The 25,412-nt window shown below is 34.8% G+C and overlaps 1 long non-coding RNA gene across 2 annotated transcripts in view; it reads left to right on the forward strand.

Moving 5' to 3' along the window:
• Positions 1-3,119: 3,119 nt before the first annotated feature.
• LOC125922757 (uncharacterized) overlaps positions 3,120-25,412 on the forward strand; it is a 49,705-nt gene continuing 27,412 nt past the window's right edge. For both annotated transcript variants that reach the window (XR_007457766.1, XR_007457767.1), the window contains exon 1: positions 3,120-3,226. This is a non-coding gene — a long non-coding RNA (uncharacterized LOC125922757). The remainder of the gene's footprint in view (positions 3,227-25,412) is intronic.

The following is a 25,412-nucleotide window of genomic DNA, read 5'->3' on the forward strand; positions in this document are numbered from 1 at the left end:
TGGTAGTGCAGAGTGGGTTTGCAATATCTTGTTCTCTTTCGTTTCTGCACATGAATTTTTCCCCGTTCCTTCTTTCTGTCCCTCCACTTCCAATCTCCAAGACGCAGTATTCTTCTTGCATTTATCTAATCCTCTCCCAGAGCGATGCATCTGCAAGTCTGCAAACTTTTATTTCCACATTCATTGAAGCCCTTTTCCAACAGGTGGTGCTGTGAATGAGGCGGAGATATCTGTGTTCAGTATTTTAGCACTTGGTGTTAGACTTTTTCTCTGTGCTACATCTAAGGTCTCCACTCTGCTATCCTCTTTTTCTGTGTGTAAATCTTTCTTAGTCTGCTCGCCAGGCACAGAATCCTGCAGTCATGGTGTGTGTTTCAGCATTAGCTCCGTCAGGATTTGGACTATGTTTTTCTACATATCTGTGATGATGGGAAATTGGTGGAATTTCTGATCTTCTAATGATGCTGAAGGCATGGGTCATGTATGGTTTCCTTTGAAGTTTCTGTTGCTCATATGATCTTGAGGACAGTGTGTGAAATGGTTTATATTCAAGAGGCTAATATAATAACCTCTAAATAAAGAATGCTTAAAATCCAAACTTCCTTTTAACACAGTCTACACGGTGCTTCACCACCAGGCTCCATCTTAACTGCATGCTGAGTCCCCTGCCCGTTTGTACCTTCTGCTCCAAATGTGCCTAAATTCTTTGTTTTTGGACTGTGTCTTATAAATGCTATAAAAATAATTTTACTTTAATATTTATTTTGATAGTACTCATATATACTATCATTTCTTTGTTCTTGGTGTTTTGTTTTGTTTTGTCTTAAGGAATCTCTACACCCAACATAGGACTTGAGCTCACAACCCTGAGATCAAGAATCTCTAGCTTTACTGACTATTACAGCCAGGCACCCCACATATATGCTATTTGTAAAGTAAGTAGAATTGATGTATTCTCTTTGGCAGAATTATTACTTCTTTCGCCAACAGAATACATGTGCAATTCACCTCCCTAAATATCCATGATTTTTTTGCCACTTACTAATATGACTTAAACATGTTAAAATATTCTAATGATTGATTTTCTAATTTGTAAGGTAACAATATCAAACTAGTAACTGAGAGACTAGAACTAAATACATTTTTTTTAAATTAGAGCACATTTCCTCCCTCCCCCCCAAATTTAAAATCCTACTCACTGGAAAAATGGCAGAGTTGAAAAGCCAGTCCTTTTTTATATTGGTAATGTATCTGCCGCTTAGTAGAACCAGTATTTATATAATACAGTAGTAAGAACAATTATTCATTTTCTTTTTTAAAAAGTTAAAAACATAGAAATTGTATTGGCTGTGATAACACAGTAATAATTCATTGGTCGGAATACTGTAGCTACACTGGTATTATTTATATCAATAGACTCATTAAGGAACTAAAGATTTTTCTCCTTGAGTTATTGTGCTCCTCTGAATAATCAATAAAACCTTTGGCAATTCCTTTGATCCAAAAATCTGCCTTTGTTTCCCTGAAGAAAAATTAGACAAATTATCTTAGTGACACCATAGACATTTAGAAAGAAGCTTCCATATTCCTTGCAAAATAACCACTTTCAGAGTATTGACCATAGATTACTGTATGATTAGCAAGCAGAGTTTTAAAATTAAAGAGATCCAGGTTCAGATCCAATACTACTTCATAACTACTCAAGTATGTATGTTCATACATTAAAACTTAGTCTGATTTTCAGCTTGTGCACCAGTATGATAAGGAAAATAATATCTATTTCATGGGAGTATTATGAGACTTGATAAAATAATGTCTACCAAGCTAATCCTGCAGTAATTAGCACCACATTGGAGCTCAACAAGGTTATTGATAATCTTAAAATGTCTTTGAAATCCAAGTGCCAATTAAGGTGGCTTATTAGAAGCAATGTCATTTGAAGTTCCTTAATTTTTACACCATAATGCTTCTTAGAAACTTCTCTGTATATGTAACAGAATGTAAAAGTTTGATAATTAGTCTTTAATTGTGCCTATTCTTAAGTAATATAATCAAATATACAATAGAAGGAATTTTTGCTAGTTGGGTATTAATCTATAGATATGCTTTCTCAGGCCCCTTACGAAACACAGTGTCCCAGGCAAAACTGCTTCTGAGGACTGAGAGATATAAATCAAAGTGACCTCTCATGGACCATTTCATTAACATGTATATGCTACAGTCTTCAAATTAACCCTCAATGACAGCAGTGTACACAATATCTGTGGCCTGTTCTGTTCACCTTTTCCTGGCTGTATATTTATACCTTAGATGTTGAGTTCTGGGTGCTAATTATTCACAGATACCTTTATCTCTGAAGAATTCCCCTCCCCTCTGCCTGGAACAGTCTTAGTGGAGAGATTAGCCCCAATCCATATGAAAGTACAAAAGGCTGGCTCTTTGCCTAGGTGGGACCAACTCCATGTTTTTCCCATAGGTTCAAGCTGATGTAGGCTCCAGCAGCAGCAGGTACTCTCCAAGATGGCTCTCCAGTGAACCCATTTCTCTTGGTATTTTTGTCTTCGTGTGATCTTCCTCTGTATTGAATCTGCGCTAGGCTTGTGCAACCAAGAATGTGGCAAAAGTAACACTACAACTCTCTGAGGTTAGATTATAAGAATCTTTGAATCACCATTTGTCTTTTATAATGTTTATTCTGGGGAAAGTAAGCCACCATGTAAAAACATATGACTGTCCTGTGAAGGTCATGCTGTTAGGAGCACAAGCCATGTAGAATTTGGGTAGACACAGAGCAGATGTTGGCCAGGTCCAGGTGTTTCCAGGTGTATCCCAGCCCAAGGGCTAGACATGTGGGTGCAAAAACTCTCTTGGGCTATCCAATTCCAGTGGATGCAACATCGGGAAGAAATGAGGACCCCAAGCTTGTCTCCAGTTGTATTGTTCCAGTTGCCTTTAGTCATTTGAGCCATCTGACTTTGCTGAATCTTCCTCAAATTCCTGATTCACCAGAATCATGAGATAACAAAATGACTGTTGTTTTACACCACTAAGTTGGGAGGAAGTATGCGGCTGGAGATAACAAGAACACCAGCTGAGCCCTCACACTTGCTTAGGTTCTTCCCCAGCTCTATGCTGCTTCTCACCTCCTCTCCTTTCTTCAGGGCAGCCCTTCAGTAAGTCACTTGCACGGGAATCATCATTTCAGCTCTCCTTCTACCCAAAACTGGTACATCCTATTATTCTTCACAGTTTTTAGATGTTCAAATGGAGGAACAGATGAATAAAATAACTTACTGAAAGTCATATAACTAATACTTAGGAGAGTTGGTATTTTAATCAAGCCCCAGAGTGCTTGTTCTTAACCAGAATGCTATATGACTCTGACTGGAGTTACCGCTTTCTACCACGGGCAGAATACCGTACTGAGCTACTATGTTAAAGCTTCAAGTTCGGTAAGCTTTAGAATATAAAAGCAAGCATTTACTCACTTTCTGATTATATATATATATATAATCAGATATATATATATATATATATATATATTCGTTCTGTGGGTCCGTGTCTTTCAGAAAAAAATCCACTGTCTTGTTTACCATGTAAGCCTTCTGTGAAGTGGCAGGATGGCAACACATGGGGCTGCCTGGCTGTTGGCCAAGTGCAGTGGTGTTCTGTTTGCACCATGCCAATCCTTTTGTCACTTGTTAAAAATTCAGTGTTATCTCGTCTCCCAAACATTGCTACCATCTGCCTACACACAACATTGACAATGATTATGTGGTAATTGCAGCTGTGTGTTTGATACCAATTATCTTAATGTGAAATGGCCAAAGCAAATATATTTTCAAGCATCTATTTTTAAACCCTACCCTTCTAGTCTTTCCCAACACTGTCTTCCCCAAGCACTTTGCTTATTCTTTTGATTCTTTCGAAAGTTTATGGTAGTTTTGGAAACTCTTGATGCTTTCTGCTTCATAAAGAAAAAAAAGTATCATAAAAATCTTTCCATACATCCATCGACCAAATTAAAATAGCTTTAGGGGCTAATTTTTTAAGATCACAATAGAGTCATAATGTGGACTGATAAAAGTGTTCATTTTAATTTTGTTAAATGGAGCCAAAAAAACTTGATAGTTTTACGGAAGCGTTTTCCCAAATGTGTCCTTATAAATAAGTCAGTGCTTGCATTTATGCATCTTAAGCTTCTTTTTTAAAATTCTTAAAAATAATAACATACTTTTAAATAGTATGTTCTTAGCTAGTGTTTCCTGAAATGTTTGGAAGATTACTTTCAATAAGAAATTCCTGAAATAACAAACTTCCCCCCAATATCCAACTTTAATAAAAATATCATTCATCTCCTCTCCCTACCACTTTAGCTATAAAATATCAATTAATATTTGTCACATGTTTAGAGTAATGATAATTTAAAAAAATCTTTCAGACTAAATATGCCTTTTAGACAAAGATGGCCCATGTTAAGTGCCTGGCAAGTTTCTTAAGGAAAAAACATGTGATTGGCATAAAGCTGAGCACAGTCAGAGGTTGGAGAGTAGGAATAAAAGTAAGAAGATTGACTCTGGAAAGAAATCAAAACCATGAATATAAGAATAAAAATCCTTCGCTATCTATGCTGGGAAGTTTTGGCAGTTAACTGTGGGGTTCCATTTAGTGAGAAACCTAAGTGTCAGAAACTTGAAGTCAAAACACAAAGGAGGTTACTGATTAATACAAAAAGTACTCATCAGTTGCTCTCTAACCTTTCTGCAACAAACAAAAAAACTTACCTATATCTCTCCCTAAAACTCCTACTAGAATACTAGCACTAGAATGCCATCTCAGTTACACTCAGTTTCAGTGACCACACTGTTCCTGTAACTGACTGACTACCGCTCATTCTCTGTATCTCCTATTAGGCATTACTTATATATCCAACTACCTATTTACACTTGTTTTTTTATAGACATATTACATATGCAGGACCCAAACTCTTAATCTATGGCACGTGTTGCTTTTCCTTCATAGCTGCTAAACGTTTACTTTATGTCATTCAAGTGTAAGCTCAAGTATCTTTTCTTCAGAAAATCCTATCCTAGACACCCAGTCAAACCTTCTCTCAACTGTACATTCTCTTACTCTGCTATATTTCCCTTCAGAGTATTTACTTGATTATTTTTCATCTCTCTTGCTAGAAAGTAAGACTTATGAGGACATGCATTACTATACCCTTAGACCTAGAACAAAACAATGTATTAAGCACTCAAAATTTTTGAAAAATGAATAAATGAAACCAAGAAATAAAATAGTAACAGATGCATATATGAAATAAACAAAAATAATAACAGTTATAATATATACTCTGAAGGAAAAAGTAGTGTGTAGTGTTGTGTTTAAAAACAAAATAACTGTGAGGGGTGGTAAATAGGATTGTCAGAGCTCTCTGAAACAATAACTAAGACTTAAAGAATGGGAAGGAAACTGCCTTGCTGAAAGCCAGAGGAAGTACATTTAACCAAAAGGGACAGGAAGTATAAAGGGCCTACAGTGTGAAAAAGCTTGTTAAATTTTGAGAATTGTTGGGGAGGCCTGGGTGGCTCAGTTGGTTGAGCATCTGACTTTGGCTCAGGTCACGATCTCACAGTTCGTGGGTTCAAGTGCTGTGGGGCTCTGTGCTGATAGCTCAGGGCAGGGAGCCTGCTTCAGATTCTGTGTCTCCCTCTCTCTGCCCCTCCCCTGCTTATGTTCTATCTCTCTCTGTCTCTCTAAATAAATAAATAAATAAATAAATAAATAAATAAATAAAACGTTAAAATGTTCTGAGAATTTTTGGCAGATCTTTGTGACTATAGTACTGTGAATGAAGAAGGCAGGGGCTTGAGATAAGGATGGAAAGATGGGTAAGAGGTTGGTTACAGAAGTTTTTGTAGACAATGGTACAGGGCTTTAGTATAATTCTTAGTGAAATAAAACTGCTGCAAAATTTTAAGGGTGGGAGTGGCATGATACTGTTTCTTTTTTTAAGGACTTGCTGTTCATTGGATAAATGAATGGAAGAGAATACAATAGTAAAAACAATAGGATGATCAGTTATGTGGCTGGTATATTAATCCAAGAAAGACAGGATGAGGACTGGTCTTGAGGTGTGACAATGACATGGAGAAAACGGTACCTAGTAACAATTTATTTTAAAGGTAGAATTGATAGATTCAATAGATCGAATCTAATAGTTTGTATCCGGGATGGTTTCGGATATATGTGGGAAAAGGAAGCCCTGTCAGTTTCTGATATAAAGAAGTTTGGGTGAGCTAGAATTCACGGAGAAACAGCAGGAGTCATTTTGGGTAGATTAAATCTGAGATGCCTGTGAGTATGCCAGTGGAGATGTCTAGGCTCTGATAAACTTCATGTAATTGAACTTCTGAGGTGGTTTTATTGTATTCCCCACTGTACAAATGAATTTACTGAGATATAGAGAGGCTAATTAATTTCCCCACACTCTTTTAGCTGGAGCTGGAAGAGTGAATGTTGTATTGTCTCTCTCACTCTAAAACAGTGCTTATAGGTCATTAAGGTTAGTGGATCTGGGAAGAAGTCTGGTCAATAAGTATACATATTTGGGAGTTGCACGTGGTATTATATGTCCATCCGTATGACTACCTACAAACAAGACAGAGCTAAGACCTAAGCTAAGTCCTGAGGGATATGACCATGGAAAACCTGACTAAGGAAGCAAAAGACACCAATATGTTGTGACTAAGTGAATAAGAGGGAAATAAGGAAAGAAATTTCATGGCTACAGGAAGTAGAGCATTACCAGGTTAAAGGAATGGTGAACTTTACTGAATTGTTGAAAATTCAAGTAAAATGAGTACCAGAATGTTTAATGATTAACAAACATTACATGTTTAATAAAAATGTGCATGATTAAAAACTTTCACAATATGTTTTCCCCAGAAACTCATCAACCTCTCATATACCTTTCAGTTTTTGTCCTTTAAGTTTACTTATTTACTTAAAGAGAGAGAGAGAGAGAGAGAGAGAGAGAGACAGCACGTGCACAAGTGGGGGAAGGGCAGAGAGAAAGGGAGAGAGAATCCCAAGCAGCAAAGCCCAGCATAGGATTTGATCCCATGAACTTTAAGATCATGACCTGAGCCAAAACCAAGATCCAGACGCATAACCAACTGAGCCACCCAGGCGCCCCTTCCCTTCAGTTTTTAAAAGCTATAGTGAGGGTGGGATCTAAAACAATAATAATACTAAAACATAAGAAAAAGTGAAACAAGAATAAGAAGAATTTATAAGTCGTGGCTTTGGACAAATCATTTGATTTCCTCAGAGATCTCAAGTCCTTGCCATAAAATAAAATAAAAAGTTAAATCTCTTCTATTTCTTTTATAAGCTTCTTGGAAACCAGATGTGGTGATGGGGTGTTAAAGTGCTTTAATATCTCTTAAAGCATTAAGGAATATTGGTTCTCTATACATATGTAAACATTTGCATTTTCTCTTATCCCATCTCCCCGTTGAACAGCAAACCTCAAAGACTATAATGTCTACTATTTCATTAGTTCTCTTGGGCCTAGTACTGTGGAGCGCATCTCAAAGGGTTAAAACATGGAAATTCAGATGCTATTTTTCAGAAGAGTTCATAAATTTTGTAGTTGCCATTGATATTAATCATGTCACTATTTGCATGTGATCATTTCAATCATCTCTCCACATCATTTTTTCCAGGGACATAAATAACACTTTTCTACATTTTTAGGTACATATTTACTCCTGGTGTAACTCACGTAGAGTTACAAGACAGTAAGGTTGTGAGCAAAAATCCTAAAGTTGCAGGCTTTTTAGGCCCTCCTCCACAGCTGCAATTTGTTTTTCATGGTAAACAAGGTAGAATACCCGAGAATGGTTTTGAGTTTCCTTGTAGGAGACTGTGTGTGTAAATATGCTTGTAGCACCTATGTACTTCATAGCCAACATTACACGGGGCTCACAGATACTAAGGCTTGAGAGATAAAGAATAACAGTGTAAGCAATAATAACACTAAAGCTTTTTTTTTCTTTTCAAGTTGTTTTTTAATAAATCACTTTATTTTTTACATTAAAAAAAATTGTTTTAGAGAGAGAATATGTGCAGGGGAGAGGGGCAGAGGAAAAGGGAGAGAATCTTAAGTAGGCTCTATGCTCCATGCTGACGTGGGGCTCGATCCCACCATGCTGGTATCATGACCTGAGCTGAAATCAAGAGTCAGAAACTCAACAGACTGCGACACCCAGGTGCCCCTATTTTCAAGATTTTATTCAAATTCTGGTTAGTTAACACATGGTAAAATTGGTTTCAGGTGTAGAATTTAGTGGTTCATCATATATATAAAACAGCCAGTGCTTGTTAGGGTCAGGCATACGGCTGGGTAAAGATGAGAGAGAGAGAGAGAGAGAGAGAGAGAGAGAAAGAGAGAGAGAGATATCAGGGAAGTCGCCCCCAGGTGTTGTGGGGTGGGGTTTTTAAGCTGCATTGGTTCTGGGTTTAGGTCCGGGCGGGCTTTTTTTGTGTCAGGTCGTGCTGTCGCTCAGTTGGTTGACCTCCAAATTCGTTCTGGCAGGCTACTAGGGGCTTTTTGTTGGGTTGCATTGGCAAGATGGCCGTCCCCTCTACTGTGGTTCCAAGGAATCCTAACAGTGCTCATCAGGAGTGCCCTTCTTAATCTCCATCACCCATTTAGCCCATCCTCCCTGTCATCTCCCTCCATCAATCCTCAGTTTGTTTTCTATAGTTAAGAGTACCTTAGTTTGGACAGACTAAGCACAAAGCCAGTTTGAAAATATCAGCAATAGCACATCCGAAGAGACAGTGGTATAGAAAATAGTAGCAACCGATCAAAGAAAACACAAGGCTAAATGTTAACAATTAGTAATTGAGAGCAAAAAAAATTAATATCCCTATAATATGTTAGCTAATTAGTTTTAAATTTAAGTCTTACAGTCAGTAGATTTTATCACAGGGCCAGAACCACATTTTCACAGTAGTCATGGCCTTTTGGGGTCCTAGAATAACTTTATGAAAGCAAATATTGGTCTGGAATTTTTATAAACCAACTTAGTCTTTTTAGGCCAAGCTCCAAAATGATCAATCCGAACAAGGTTCATAAAGGAGACCACTGTCAACTCAGCTTACTCTATTATGACAGCAGCCAGTACTATTTACAATTCCCTCTCCACATTCAAAACATTCACATTCTGTGATGAAGAATGGGGAAAATAGGATCAGGAGAAACTGGGAAAAGTAGTTTGTTTTTGTGATTTTTAAACTTAGAGTTGTTTGAGTTCCTTTATCTACCCATAGATTTGGGATACTTCAATTACAAGCCCTATAAAATTCAGCGTTCACTGTAGTTTCCCATTGGGTATTTCCTTTGTCTTTCCTACCTCATCTTCAGATCAATAGGCCAGGCAGAAATCAAAACCACAGAGGTATCTCATAACAGGTAAAGACAAAATATTCTAATACAAAAAGGGTTGTAGTGTCTCCTACCAGTGAATATTATTAAATAGATAAGGAGTGCAGGCAAGTAGAATCATGATGGAGAAAGCATTCAAGATTTCTGTAACCCTCAAGCTACTCAGGTCACAACAGGCAGCCACACCACCCTCAATTCAGAGTGACTCAAATTTTGGTTAATTCATAATTTGATTTTCAAATTCAAAAAATATGTAAGTTATTTTACTAAAGATTATATCACATCTCTTTTGTACCCTAATGGTTGCCGGCAAGGAGTGGTTTCTCAAGGGCAGTGTCAAAGAAAAATTGTATCAAGTGGAGTTAAGCAGGCAGGGAAGTTAAGCAGGGAAGAATTTATTTAAGAGGAGAGAGATTCAGGGGCGCCTGGGTGGCGCAGTCGGTTAAGCGTCCGACTTCAGCCAGGTCACGATCTCGCGGTCCGTGAGTTCGAGCCCCGCGTCAGGCTCTGGGCTGATGGCTCGGAGCCTGGAGCCTGTTTCCGATTCTGTGTCTCCCTCTCTCTCTGCCCCTCCCCCGTTCATGCTCTGTCTCTCTCTGTCCCAAAAATAAATAAAAAACGTTGAAAAAAAATTAAAAAAAAAAAAAAAAAAAGGAGAGAGATTCAATTCAACTCCAAGAAGCAGAAGAGTTTTTAAGCACTGGGATGAGCAGAAGAGAACTAGAGGACATTAGTTAGGAGCTATGTTCAATGTGACCAGGCCATCTGTGTTTGCTAATTGACGCTTGTCAAAGTTAACGCTCCTACCTTCCCACGAAGACTGGGATATAGGGGCTCTGTCTTTCTTGACCATTGCCTTTCTAGGAGAATATTTATATTTCAAAGGGGTAGAAAGAGAATTGACAATTGTGAGTTTTCTAAAGTCCTCTAAGAAAAGGGAGGTCAGGGGTCTGTAGTCAGTGGGGTATCTATCTAAAGTCTGATTAAGCAGAAGGGAATGTTAAGGCTGTCTTGGTCAACAGTTATAGGACTAATGTTAGATTCTATACTAATGTCAGATACTGCTGAAGTAGTCTTTTATAATGTATGTACTTATACCCTATGAGTTATTCTAAGCAACATGCAGAGACTTCTGGGAAAGCTGGATTAATTTATGAGCTTCTCAAAGCTCTATTCTACGACTCTACCTCTCACCTGCTAAGACCTGATGCATTGTTTTGAAAGAACTCGGTTTTACAGCCTGGAATCAACTGTCCTGTGCAGAGGCACAAATGTTATTTGCCTCTTCTTCAGCCAGCAGGAAATCCCTGGAGAGGGTATTGTGCGTAAAAAGGCTAGAGGTGATGTTGAAGGGAAAAGCAATTGCTTCTGACTGCTAATGTTTAATCTGTCCCCTACAGAAATGAAAGCGGCCTTTTATCTTTGAGTAGAATAAGGTGATTTAGGAGGGGAACAAGATGACACTGCAGTAGTTGATGCTGATGCCTTAGTGGTAAATTCAATTCAGCGCATGACTTATGCGAATTTCAAGACTGAGATAAACTTCACTAATGTAATGGCTTCTGGGGAATAAGTTCAGAATTTCTTTTACGTCCTCTAAACTGTTGTTTGCTTGCCATTCTGGGTTTCATTGTAGTGGCAATGTTTGATCTGCAGCATTTAAAGACTTCTCATCATTTCTACCTTCTTCATAGAAATTTGCTCAAGGCTGAAACCTGACTCAAGTTGAAGGGAAGTCATAAAGTAGTTTTTCCCCATATCTGAGAACTTCGTAATTCAACATAAGACAAAACAATAGTGCATACAGTATAAACACTTTAGTAAATGACTATTTCATAATCAATTTGCTTGTTCATTTTATTTTTCAAATATCAACCAAATGTTTATAAGGTCCACAAACTCCTGAATTCTAGTAAATATGTATTGGATAACACAAACATAACTATTCTGGTATTTTTACAATAATTATATTTCTATATCCTGACAGTACTACTTATATACTTTTAATTTTAATATTATTTTCTATAGTACATTAATATAAAATCTTTTGGAAAAGTAATGTTTTTTAGCTTTAAATAGCAAAGTAGTCTTAAAAATAATTTTTTATAAAAGTATAATTGGCATACCATAAACTACGCATATTGTAAATATACAATTTGATTCGTTTTGACAAATGTATACAAACATGAAACAATCACCACAATGAAGAAAAAAAAAACATCATTCATCACTCCAACTTCCTTGTTCCCATTTTTAATGCCATACTCTTACCTTCCCCACTCTTACTCTTGAGAGCTTTGTCTGGAAGCAGCCTCTAACCTGCTTTCTTTTATTACATATTAATTTGAACTTTTTAGAATTTTATATAAATGAAACCATACACCATGCACTTCTTTAGTCTTCCTTTTTAACTCAGAATAGTTGTTTTGAGATTCGCTCAGTTTTTGTGCTATGAAGACTCCGTTCCCTTTTAATTACGGAGAAGTATTCCATTGCAGGATATACCAGATTTTATATATTCACCTGTTGATAGACATATGGATTGTTTCCAGTTTTTGAATATCACAAATGCAGCTGCTATGAACACTTGTGGAAAAGTATTTGTAAGGTCATGTGATTTCTATTGGCTAAATACGAAGTAGTATAATGGTTGGATCATAAGATCTATGTATGTTTAGTTTTTAAAAAATTGCCAAACTGTTTTCTGAAGTGGTTGTACCACTTTAAACTCCTCCTGGCAATGTATGAAAGTTCCATGTCCTGCCCAATAATTTGTATAGATGGACTTTTTAGCTTTAGTCATTGTAAAATAGGTGTTTAATAGTATCTCCTTATGGTTTTAATTTGCATTTCCCTAATGACAAATGATGATGAGCATCTTTTCATGAGTTTGCCATCCATATTTCTTCATTGTGAAGTTTAAATCTTTCATTTGTTTTTATTTTGGATGCTTTGATTTGGTATTATTGAGTGTTGAGAATTCCTTATATATTCTGGATACAAGTCTCCAATATTGAATTAATATACAATATCCTAATTTTCTTTCCCTTATCTTGCAGTATCTTTTTAACAGAAGTTCTTAATTTTAATGGAGTCTACTTTGTCAACTTGTTCTTTAATGGGTTGTGTCTTTGGGGTGATATCAAAAGAATCTTTTGCTAACCAAAGGTAATACAATTTTTTTAAGTTTTCTTTTAAAACTTTTGTAGTTTTATATTTTATATTTAGAATTGATCCACATGAGTTACTTTTATTTTTTAAAGTTTATCCACTTATTTTGAGAGAGAGAGAGAGAGAAAGAGAGAGAGAGAGAGAGGGAGGGAGAGAGAGAGAGACTGCAAGAGGACGAAAGGCAGAGAAAGAGGGAGAGAGAGAATCCTAAGCAGGCTCCATGCTCAGCACTGAGCCCAATGTGGAGCTAGATCTCACCATCCTGGGATCATGATCTGAGCTGAAATCAAGAGTCAGATACTTAACCAACGGAGCCACCCACTTGCCCCATTTGAGTTAATTTTTTAATGTCCTTTGTGTATAAAGATTTTTCTTTTTTTGCATATGAATATCCAGATATTCCAGCATCATTTGGTAAACACACCAAACTTTCTCCATCATATTGCCTTTGCATCTTTGTGGAAAAACAGTTGTCCATATATGCGTGGTCTGTTCCTAGACCATGTTTTGTTCACATGATTTATTTGTCTATCTTATGACAATATTATTAGGCAGATTTTTTCATTAAATATATTATCGTACTGTAAATGTGTTTTCTCTTCCTTATGAGTTTCTTAACAATATTTTCTTTAACTTACTTTTATTGTAAGCGCATACTATATAATCTATATCTATATCTATATCTATACCTATATCTATCTATATCTATATATAACATATAAAATATGTGTTTATAGTATCAGCAATATGGCTTTTGGTCAATCATAGGCTATTAAGTCTTGGGAGAGTCAAAAGGTACCTGTGGATTCTTGAATGCTTGGGGATCACTGCCCTTAACCCCCACATTGTTCAGGATCCACACTGTCTTGATTACTGTAGTTTTATTGTTAAGCTCGAAGTCAAGTAGTGTGAATATTCCAACTTTTTTTTCAAAATTGTTTTGCCTATTCTAGGTATTTACCTTAGCATTTTTATATAGATTTTAAAATCAGTGTGTGAATTTCTATAAAAAAAAGCCTGATGGGATTTTGTGACTGCATTAAATCTAAAGATTAATTTATGGAGAATTGACAACTTAACTATATTAAGTCTTCTAATCCATGGACTAAGTATGTTTTTAGTTTTTAGTGTTTTTAGTTTTCAACGTTGAGTACATTTGCATTTTGTCAAACTTACCCTTTAACGTTTAATATTTTTGGTGCTATTGTAAATGATAGTTTTTAAAAATTTTAGTTGTCAGCTATTCATTGCTAGTTTATAAAAACATAATTGATTTTTGTATGTTAACGCATGCTGCAACTTTGATAAAGTCTCTTATTTATCCTAGTAGCTATTTATTTATTTTTAAGTAAATTCCAGTGGATTTTCTACATAGAAAATCATTTTGTCCATGAATAAAGACATTTTTACTTTGTTTTTCCTGACTGGGTGTCTTTGTTATGATTATTTTGTTACTTATTTTCCTTTAATTTACTGGTCATAACTTTCTGTATAATATTGACTAGAACTGAAGAAAATACACATATTTTTATGTTGTTGCTCCTGATCTTCAGGAGAAAGCATTTGATATTTCATCATTTTGTGTGATATTAACTATAGGTTTTTGTGATCATTTTCACCAGTTTCCTTCCTCATTTGCTAATTTGTTTTTCAATCAAGAAGAAATGTTAGACTTTGTTAAACACCTTTCTTTGACATGTTTTTAAGCATTTTCCTCTTTCAGTTTTTAATGTGGGGAAATACATGCATTGGTTTTCAAATATTAAAATAACCTTGCATTTCTAGGATAAATCCCAATTAGTCATAATGTTTTTTGTTTGTGTTTTTGCATCTCTGTTCATGAGAGATTGGTCTGTAGTTTTCCTTTATTTTTATCTCTCTACTTTCTGGTATCAGAGTACTTCTTGCTTTATAGAATAAATTTTAAAGTATTCCTTTCTTTTCAATTTTCTGAAATAGCTTGCGTGGTATTGGTATTGTAGTTTTCTCTAAATACTCGATCACATTCACTAGTGAAACCATCTGGACCTGGAGTTTCCTTTTTGGAAGGTTTTTAATCTGCAAATTCAATATTTTCAATAGATATAAGCCTATTCAGATTATCTGTTTTCTTGAGCAAACCGTGGTTCTGTTTCTTAATGAACTGGGACATCTATGTTGTTGAATTTTTTGCATTAATTTGTTCACAACATTTCTCAATTATCCTTTCAATATCTGGGAAGCCTGTATTAAAGACATGTCTCTCTCTTCCTAATATTTGTAATTTGTGTCTTTGTTTTCCCCCTGGTCAGTCTAGGTAGAGGTTTATTAATTCTTTTTAACTTCTTAAGTAAGATTTTGGTTTTATTAATTTTTCTCTCCTTTTTGTAGTTGTTTCTATTTCATTGAATTCCATTTTAAAAATTATTCCTTTCACTTACTTGCTTTGTGTTTAATTTGTTCTTCTTTTTCTAGTTTCTCAAGGTAGAAGCTGAGGTTATTGATTTGATATTTATAAAGGCATGTAACACTACACATTTTTCTCTAAGCATTGCTTTTGTGTCATCCCACAAATTTTGACATGTGTTCTTTTTTATCCAACTAAAAATATTTTTTTAATTTTCATTTTAATTCCTTCATTGATCCATGGATTACTTAGCAGTGTCTGAGGAATTTCCAGAGATCATTATTTTCTGATTTCTAATTTAATCCTCGTATTCAGAGAATATATACCATATGACTTGAACCTTTTTAAATTAGTTGAGACTGGTGGTATTATGGCCAATAATATAGCTTATTCTGTGTGTAATGGAAAATAAAGTGTTTTCTGTTATTGTTGGATAGAATGTTCTAGTAATGTCAAGTAAAACAATTGGATTGATAATCTTATTCAAATCTTACATATTCTTACTGATAATATGTCTACTTGTGTTAATTATTGAAAAAGGATGATTGAAATTTCTAACTGTAATTGTGGAAATAACCTTCTTTATTCCTGGCAATATTCTTTGTTCTGAAATCTATTTGGTCTAATAATATTATAGCCTTTCTGGATTTCTTTTGATTAGTGTTAGCATATTGTGTGTTTTTCCAATCTTTTACTTTTATCCTATTTATGTTTTATATTTGAACTTTATTTCTAGTGGGCAAGCATGTATCTCTGATTTTTATTTGTGTTTGGTCATTCATATTTACTTTGATAATTTATATGATTGGGTTGAAGTCTATCTTCTTGCTAACTTTTTTATATTTGTTCCCTTCTTACTCTTTTTTGTTCCTTATTTTGGATTAGCTAATTTTTTTTTTTTACAATTTCATTTTCTTTCCTTTTTGGCTTATTAACTATCACTGATTATTTTTGTGGTTACTTTATGGTTTATAATGTACATTTTTCACTTATCATAGTTTAAGTGATATTATACCATTCATGAATATCATATAACCTTATACTGTAGTAACAGATTTACATTTCTCCCTTCCTGATCTTTCTGCTGCTGTTTTATGTATTTTATTTTCATATTTTTTTATAAACTGTGTACTACATGTATATTTTTGTTTAAGCAGTCAATTATCTTTAAAAGAGCTTTAAGTAATAAGAAAATATCTTACACATTTACCCAAACCCTTACTATTTTTTGTGGTCTTCATTTTTGTGTATGTAGATCCATATTTCTATCTGGTATAATTTTTCTCCTCTTGAATAAACTTTTAAAATATTTCTTGAAATGTGGTGATGAATTCTTTGTGTATGTTTGAAATACTCCTTATTTCACCTTCCTTTTTTAAAGATATGTTCTCTTGGTATATATTCTAGGTTAAATTTTTCTTTCAGTGATCTAAAGATATTGCTGTACTTCTGTAACTTGTATTATTTCCAATAAGAAATCTGTCATCTTTGTTCCTCTCTTGTTTTTTTACACTGAGTGAATTTTAGCTTTTGTCTTTACCACTTGTTTTATAATTGTCTTTCTTTTTCTTGTGCTTGGAGTTCAGTGACCTACAAGAAATTTATAGCTTTAATCAAATTTGGGAAATGTTCAGTCATCTTGCCCCTTCTGTGTTCTCTTCTTAATGCCTTCTATTTTGTGTATATTGAGAAGCTTTGAGTTTCCCCACAGTTCACTTATTCTTTGCTCTTTTTTTAATTTTATATACTTTATTTTTATTAATTTCTATATTTTATTTTTACTCTCTATTGCTCATCTTCAAGTTCACTCATCCTTTCTTCTGTACTATCTATCTTCCCTTTTATCTCATCTCTGTATTTTTTATGACAAATAGTGTAGTTTTCATCTCTAGAATTTCCATTTGGATGACATTTTTTTACATATTCTACGTACGTATTTAACATTTGAACTTATGCAACATAGTTATAATTAATGTTTTAATATTCTTTTCTGCTAATTCTAAGATCTTTATCAATCCAATCTAGTTTAAGATTGACTGATTTATTTCATCACTATGAATCAGACTTCCCTACTTTTTTTTAATATCTAGTGATTTATTAGATTGAAGACATCATGGATTTTAACTATTTTTGTGCTAAATATTTTTTGTATTTCTATACTCTTTTTAAAAAATTTTTTATTTATGTTTGTTTATTTTTGAGAGAGAGACACACACAGAGTGCTAGTGGGGGAGGCGCGTAGAGAGAAGGAGACACAGAATCCGAAGCAGGCTCCAGGCTCTAAGCTGTCAGCACAGAGCCCAATGCGGGGCTCAAACTCACAGGCTGCAAGATCATGACCTGAGCCGAAGTTGGACGCCCAACCGACTAAGCCACCCAGGCAGCCCTGTATTTCTATATTCTTAAGCATTGTACTCAGACATAGTAAAGTTACTTGGGAACAATTTTACCCTTTCAGGTCTTCCTATTAAGATGTATTAGGTGGGACCAGAGCATTGTGAGTCTAGGACTATTTATTCCCCATTAACTAGAGAAGGCTATTTTATGACTGTTCTCAATGTCCCATAAAACTTGAAGTTAGGTTGCCTGTTCTGCTGGTGAGAGAAAGCACTATACCTGGCCTCATGTGAGTCCTGAACACTGTTACCACTAGCCCTTTCACGTGGTTCTTTTCCCAGTCTCAGGTCAGTTCCTAATACATATACAATGATAAGTACTCAGAGAAATACTCCAGGGAAAATTTTCTGCAGATCTCTGAAGTTTTCTTACCTTGAAGTTTTTTTCTTTCCAGTACTCTATCCTGCAAAGCCTGGTTGCCTCAGTCTCCCCAGCCTCTCATCTCTTTCATTTGAACTCAGTTAATCTGCTGGGCTATGCTTGGGTTCCCTTTGCCTGTATTTTGGCTGGAAACTCTTTCAAGGAAGTAAGCTGTGGGAAATCACAAGAATCACTTTGTTTGTTTCCTGGTCTCAGTGATTATGTCCTTTGTTTCTTGATGTCCAGTGTCTCACAAATTATTGTTTTATATATTTTGTACAGTTTTGGTTGTTTTATGAAAGAGGAGAAAAATCTGATCTGTTACTCCCTCTGGGCTAGAAGCCAAAAATTATTTTTTTTTAAAAGGTGATTTTATCACAATATTTTATAAAATACCTTAGCTTGAGTTCATCCCTCTGGCTCACATAGATTCAAAAGGTTTCTTTATTTCTTGCAATAAAATTTACAGTGTCAATTTGGAAGTGATTTACCCTCTGAGTGGTACTATACTGTGGAATGGCATTCTAAGTTGTTTTTAGGAAGTTTATTTTTACCGTCAAACTGGGGGAAGAAAAATCCTAACTGATGGTGAACGGGATGTTCTTAAACAAAATGGTGGGGGCGTCTTTTCATACCTTCAGTAGATCTCCTTTTGCCATTGCTAAACTAAAAAAATTAGTCTCTCTTGAAGATGGCCTCTCACTGGAGGATGACTTTATCCTATATCACCAAGTTTTGCTAAAATATGAACGGATAAGTTACTTGTTTGATGTCTCAAATCCAATGTTCTGGGCAAAACTGAAATATTATCTTAACAACTTGTCACTACAATTAGTCATCTGGAAGAAAATTTTCTCCTTTGAAAAAGTACATTTATAGGAAACCTGTGGGTAGAGAATAAGAAAATGAAGGCACAAATTTGTATGAAGAAAGTAATGAAAACAAATTGGCTCTAAGAATAAATGAAGAATAATTTTAGGGTGGCTAAAAGAAAAAGATGAAAATGAGCAGAGTGGGTCAAAGAAGGAAAACGAAGTTGAAATAACACAGTAGGAGTCTGAAACCTAAAAGGGGAGAGATAGCTTAGGACTTTTAAAAAACAGAATGAATAATACTTGTGTATATGTTGCTGAAATTTCCACAGTGTAAAATGTGTCTTATCTCTCCAGATCCTCTGAAAAATCTGATTGTGTTCAGAGATCCTCAGACAATCTTCTGAAGCAGACTATGTTTTCTATGAGAAAAAGTCTTGATAAACTAGTACTTGTTATATAACATAGCAAGGCTTGACTGGTTCCATTCCCAAGAGCTAATTTATATAAGTTACAGTGGATGTAGATGCAGTGTAGATGCAGTGGATGTAGAAGATAATGACATCTCTTTATTTCGTTCAGTTCCAGGATGACATTTACATGCTTGGTTTATGAAATATTTGTTTTACAGAATAGAAGGAGCTCAACTCTAAACATTCCCCAATGTGTTAGTTGTCTTTTGCTGTTAAACACATCATCCCCAAATCTAGTAGCTAAAGTAGTAAATGTTAAATTCAGTTTCCTGTGGGTCAGGAATCAGGCATGTACTGGCTGGATGCCTTGGCCTCAAGCTCTCTCAGCAGGCTGCAATCAAGATGTCAGCTGGGTTTGTGGTCTCATCTGAAAACTTGAATGAGAGAAGATTCACTTCTAAGGTCACTCAAGTCATTTTTGAAAAGACTCAGTTTCTCATGGGCTCTTGGACTGAAATTTTCAGTGCCTCACTGGTTATTGGCAAGAGACCTCCTTTAGTTTCTTGCTTAGTGGATTCTCCATAGGTTTGGTTACAACATGGCAGTTGGCTTTTCTCAGAGCAAGAGAAGACAATCACATGGAAATCACAGTCTTTTTGTAATCTAATTTCAGAAGGGGTATAATCTATTTTTTTTCTGTATTTTATTTGTTAAAAGTTGCTATGTCCAACCTACATTTAAGGGGTTGGTATCAGATATGCATGTGAATATTAGGAGGCAAGGATCATTGTGCACCATCCAAGAGACCACCTACCACACTCAAGGAAAACAAAATATGGTAATTAATGCTTATTTCTGTCAACCAAAACAAATGACTAATTAACTCAGGACCTAGAAAAAGATAGATATCTCCCCTTATGTTGGTTGAGAAAGCCTTTAAAAATTTGTGACAGGGGCGCCTGGGTGGCTCAGTCGGTTGAGTGTCCGACTTTAGCTCAGGTCACGATCTCGCGGTCCGTGAGTTCGAGCCCCGCGTCGGGCTCTGGGCTGATGGCTCAGAGCCTGGAGCCTGCTTCCGATTCTGTGTCTCCCTCTCTCTCTGCTCCTCCCCCGTTCAGGCTCTGTCTCTCTCTGTCTCAAAAATAAATAAAAACGTTAAAAAAAAAATAAATAAAAATAAAAATTTGTGACATTGTTTAATTGTAGTATATGATTGAATTCACTACAAATTCAAAAATACATGTTTTTAATTATAGGACTGGCTCATTTATGATTAAGTTATTTTGTTGAAACGTTATGTATATATAAGCATGGTAGTTCTCTTTCACAGTTTTCCTTTTAGTCATTGGTAATATGCCAGAAATTTTAATATGCAGGGTACTACATTTTATGATTGTGTGCACATGGTGAGGAATAATCAACATACATAGATGGAAATATTTATTGTAAAGTTAATTATTTCAACAGAAGATGAAACACAGAACTAAACACAATTGATAAAAATTATCCATACCCCTCACTACCTTTTTTCCAAAGGAATAAATAGCTTTTGCACATTTACTTACATATTCTTGCCATTTTTATTGAAATATCTAAGGACAGGCTACCTGTAATCTGTGTCATACGTGCTCCAAATCAAACCAATATATTCCCCTGTAAGTTTGCTTTTCTTTCTAATATTGTTTTTGTTAATAGCATTGACATGTTTAGATTCTCAGCACCCTCCCTTCTTATTTTACATACCACTCGCCGTTTAGTCACTCAGGTACAAAGAGTTATTAATTTACATAGACAACAGCTTTTACACCATCTCATTGGCTTTATTTCCATCGCTACCACACAAATTCTCTGCCTCTTGAATAATTTAAAAAGTTTTCTTGGGCTTGCTGATTCAAAATTTTCCTTCTAATATTTCTCCTATTTTCTTTCAAGAGTAAACATCTCAAATAATACAAATATGTCAATCTCTTGTGAAATGTTATTCACTCCCCAAACTTCATATGTTGAACTAAACCTATATTGAGGTTTAATCTCCTATTTTTCTTTCCATGGCTGCTTCTAGAATTTAGTTTACTGTATTTATTTGCCTATCTTAAATTATGTAATTTCTTTCCCATCTTTCCATCTGTACTACCTCTGCCTTCCCCACTAACATGTCTAAAACCTGATTCATCAGTAGTTGTAATGGTAATCCCTTCAGAGAGCTTTACTTGATTGTGTTATCTAAAAGGAATATTTCCCCATCCTAAACTGTGATCATGCTTAATATTACATTTTTTGTTGTATATTTTATCACCTCTATTAGACTACAAGGTAATATTGATTATCAATGTTTTCCACCAAATATCTGTCATAGGATCTTACACAGAGTAGACTCTCAATGAAAGTGTAAAAGTTAACTCAATGAACCAATGATATATTGGTTCCACTCTTATACACATATATGTAAATACACATATATACATATATTTACACATCTATGTAAATATATACATAAGTACTCATTACATTTTCGGTGGACACTTGTAGTAACGAAAGGGGTTAATCCAGGTTATTTTTCATTCTGTTACTAGACCACTTTAAATGCCTGAATATTTTTTCCTTTAATAATCTGAAATCTGACTTTTAAATAGTAATAACTAAAAATTATACTATTAGTAGTAATAGTGGCTTCATAATTTTATATTAAATTATAGCTTTTAAAATATTTTTACATAAACAAAGTTCAATAATTTTCCTGAAGATTCACAGAACACACCTATCCTCTTCCCTGCTTTTCTTTAATTTTTTTTAATGTTTTTATTTACTTCTGAGACAGAGACAGAGCATGAGCAGGGGAGGGACAGAGAGACAGGGAGACACAGAACCCGAAGCAGTCTCCAGGCTCTGAGCTGTCAGCACAGAGCCTGACACAGGGCCCAAACTCACGGACTGTGACATCATGACTTGAGCTGAAGTCAGAGGCTTAACTGACTGAGCCACCCAGGCGCCCCTTATCTGCTTTTTCTGTGTCATCTGTTAACACTCCTCCCTAAATGTTAATTATGTATACAAAGTTCCTCTAATTATTTTTCTTTAATATTAGCATTAAAAATCCTTTTAGATATGCCAGAAAAAGGATTATATTGCAAGCTAAAATGAGCTGAGACAAGTAGAGTTTCCAGAAGCACTATTATTCTAAAAATAGAAAAAGAGCACTGAGTCATTTAAAAGCATTAAATGATAACTATCTGATGTGACAGAGGTATTAGCTAACACTACAGTGGTGATCATATTGCAATATATAAATGAATCAAATAAACCTATTATTTTACCTTAAATTTATATAATGTTATATGTAATTCAATATATATATTTCAATATAATATTAGATTTCAATAAAAAAAGAATTAAATAAGATAATGCACATAAAGCATTTAGTAGTATGTCTGTAGAGAGGAAGTCCACAGGACAAATTATTATCATTATTTCTTTTTAATTTTTTTTAACGTGTATTTATTTTTGAGACAGAGCATGAACGGGAGAGGGTCAGAGAGAGAGGGAGGCTCAGCACAGAGCCTGACGCGGGGCTCGAACTCACAGATTGCCAGATCATGACCTGAGCCGAAGTTGGACGCTTAACTGACTGAGCCACCCAGGCACCTCAGTACAAATTATTATTAATGTTAACGGAAGTATCAATGAATTTTTAGGATGAACATATAAAAAATGTTCAGCCTCTCTGAAAACAATAAATACAGTTAAACAATGAGTATATAATATAAGAAAATATTCTATAATATTAGTAGTGTTTATCTCTAGGTAAATTTTATTTCTTTTCTGTAGTTCTTTGTATTTTTCCAACTTTTTAAATAATGAATACATTTTCTTTTATAATTAAAAATGAAGTTTTGTTTCTTTGCTAAATATCTCCTTTTTTTTGCTAGTTAATTTCATGTGTCTTAATGTGTTCTAAGTCTAAATCTTTATGACACTCTTAGATCCACAAAATTCTGTTGTTTTATCCTTTGATATGACTTGTGTTCATTTTCTACATAAGCTTATTTCATACCTGATCTACTCAGTGACCAGCTTGGCATTTATATTAATTTACTTGACCATATTTCTTCTTACTTTCAGGTAAAAAATACTCAAGATTATTTTTTAGAATGAAATTATTGGATCATTGATTTTCAACTATTTCTGTCCTTAAACATCTTTACACCTTTTGATAGTCATTTCCATCAATACCAATGGCTTGTGATGACAATACCCCAAACTAGGGATAATATAGTCCATGCACATAGCATTTGGTTGAGTCTCTGAGTGTATGTGTGTATGTGTGTGTTAGTGAATGGTTAAAAAAAATCTCACAAGTAATCATGATAAACTTTCCTTCAACCCCTAATTGAGATTGCTCCTGAAGAGCTCCCATCCATCTGAGACATTTAATTTTCCAGGTATTAGCTGTGGAACACTATGTGGAGAGATGGAAATAGTCCTAGAGTTGTTATCAGATGACCTAGGTCCAAGACCTTGCTCAGTCACTTATAAGTCTTATGACAGGCAGCCACTTAGCCTTCTTTGCTTCCCTTCCCTGATTTTAAAATAGAGATAAAATACCTCATAAAGAGGTTGCCAGGATAAAATGAGTTAATACAAAAGCTTTATGTAGCATAAAAAAGGTTATATAATCAAAGACATGCTTATTACTATTATTTTCTTTTAACTTTGAAGTATGCTTACTTAACACTCAAGACCTCTTTCTTACTGTGCTCTATTTCTCAGCCTGTTCATTTTTTGAAATCTAGCATTACAGGCTTACTTTCAGGCTTTTTCACATTACCGATTAGTTCCAATTGTTTTTTTCTTAATGGCCAGGCCACTTTGGGGGTACTGTAGGTAAAGCATCCCTAGAAAATGTGACTAGCATGACTTTTAAAGGTCATGAAGTGCCTCCATAAATTCATCACACTGTCCTAGAATTGAAGTAACAGCTATTGTGACAGGAATAGACAGAAAAGGAATATAGAAAGCACAAAGTGAAAGCAACATTAGTATTAAATATAGTTGATAAAAATATGTCATAGTACAATCAAGTTAGTTAATATTAACATAAAACAACCAGAATGATTTTTTTAAAAAAACTTAATACATTACATGACACTCAACTTCTTAAAATTCCTCACTGTCTTCCATTGCATGTAGAATCAAGTTACAACTTCTAGATTAAAAAAAAAATTTTTTTTAATGTTTTTATTTAGTTTTGAGACAGAGAGAGACAGAACATGAGCAGGGGAGGGACAGAGAGAGAGAGAGGCACAGAATCTGAAGCAGGCTCCAGGCTCTGAGCTGTCAGCACAGAACCCGACGTGGGGCTCGAACTCACAAACCATGAGCTCTTGACCTGAGCTGAAGACGACGCTTAACCAACTGAGCCACCCAGGCACCCCTAGATTTTTTGGAGATTAATCTGTGTGTGTGTGTGTGTGTGTGTGTGTGTGTGTGTGTGTGTGTATTTTATAAGTTTGTTACCTTTTTTAATTATTCTCATGATTAGGAAAGATATTTTATAGTTTAGGTTATACTTGGATTGAATAAGCAGTTAATGAATACATCTTTTTAATTGATAAAATCAAACTAATAATGGGCCATTGGAATTTTGGATACATTTTAAAAGTGCTTATTTGTATTCTTTTCAATATAGCTTATTATTAAAAATGTAAGTCAATCAATGTTCAAATGAAACAGTAATGGAAATGAAATTAATTTATAAAATTAAAAATGTTATTTATTTGGTAAAATATATATGTACCTTTAGCCATATGTATGTACTTTTATGTATATGAAAATTACATGTATATATGTCTTTTGCAGTGAATTTAAACTTATGTTTAGAGTTTGCTATCTAATAATTTCTCCATTCATTCTTGTTTCTTCATTTCTGTGTTTTTCTGTTGTCCTCCTTCCAAATAGTATAATTTCACAATAATTGTAAAAATATCCCAATTGGAAATTCTAGAAATTGATATTTACCAATTATGGATATGTGTGGAAAGCTGTTTTTTATCTTTACTTTGTGGGTGGTTTTTATTTTTTGTTATTTTTTAAAGTTTATTTATTTTCAGAGAGAGAAAGAGAGAGAGAGTGCGCATGCCAGAGAGAGTGGTGCGGGGAGGAGCAGAGAGAGGGGGGAAGAGAGAATCCCAAGCAGGCTCTGCATGGTCAGCAGGAAACCCCAACACTGAGCCCAATTTCACGAATGGTGAGATCATGACCTGATCAGAAATCAAAAGTCAGACACTTAACTGACTGAGCCATCCAGGGGCCCTGTGGGTAGTTTTTATTAATCAGTAGAATTTGAATTTGAGTAAGTGTTGGAACAGAAGCAGAGTTTTCAGTAATTGTGATAATATGACAACCTACTTTGCTCA

Source organism: Panthera uncia, chromosome B1 (genome assembly GCF_023721935.1).
Source record: "Panthera uncia isolate 11264 chromosome B1, Puncia_PCG_1.0, whole genome shotgun sequence".
Taxonomy (NCBI): Eukaryota; Metazoa; Chordata; class Mammalia; order Carnivora; family Felidae; genus Panthera; species Panthera uncia.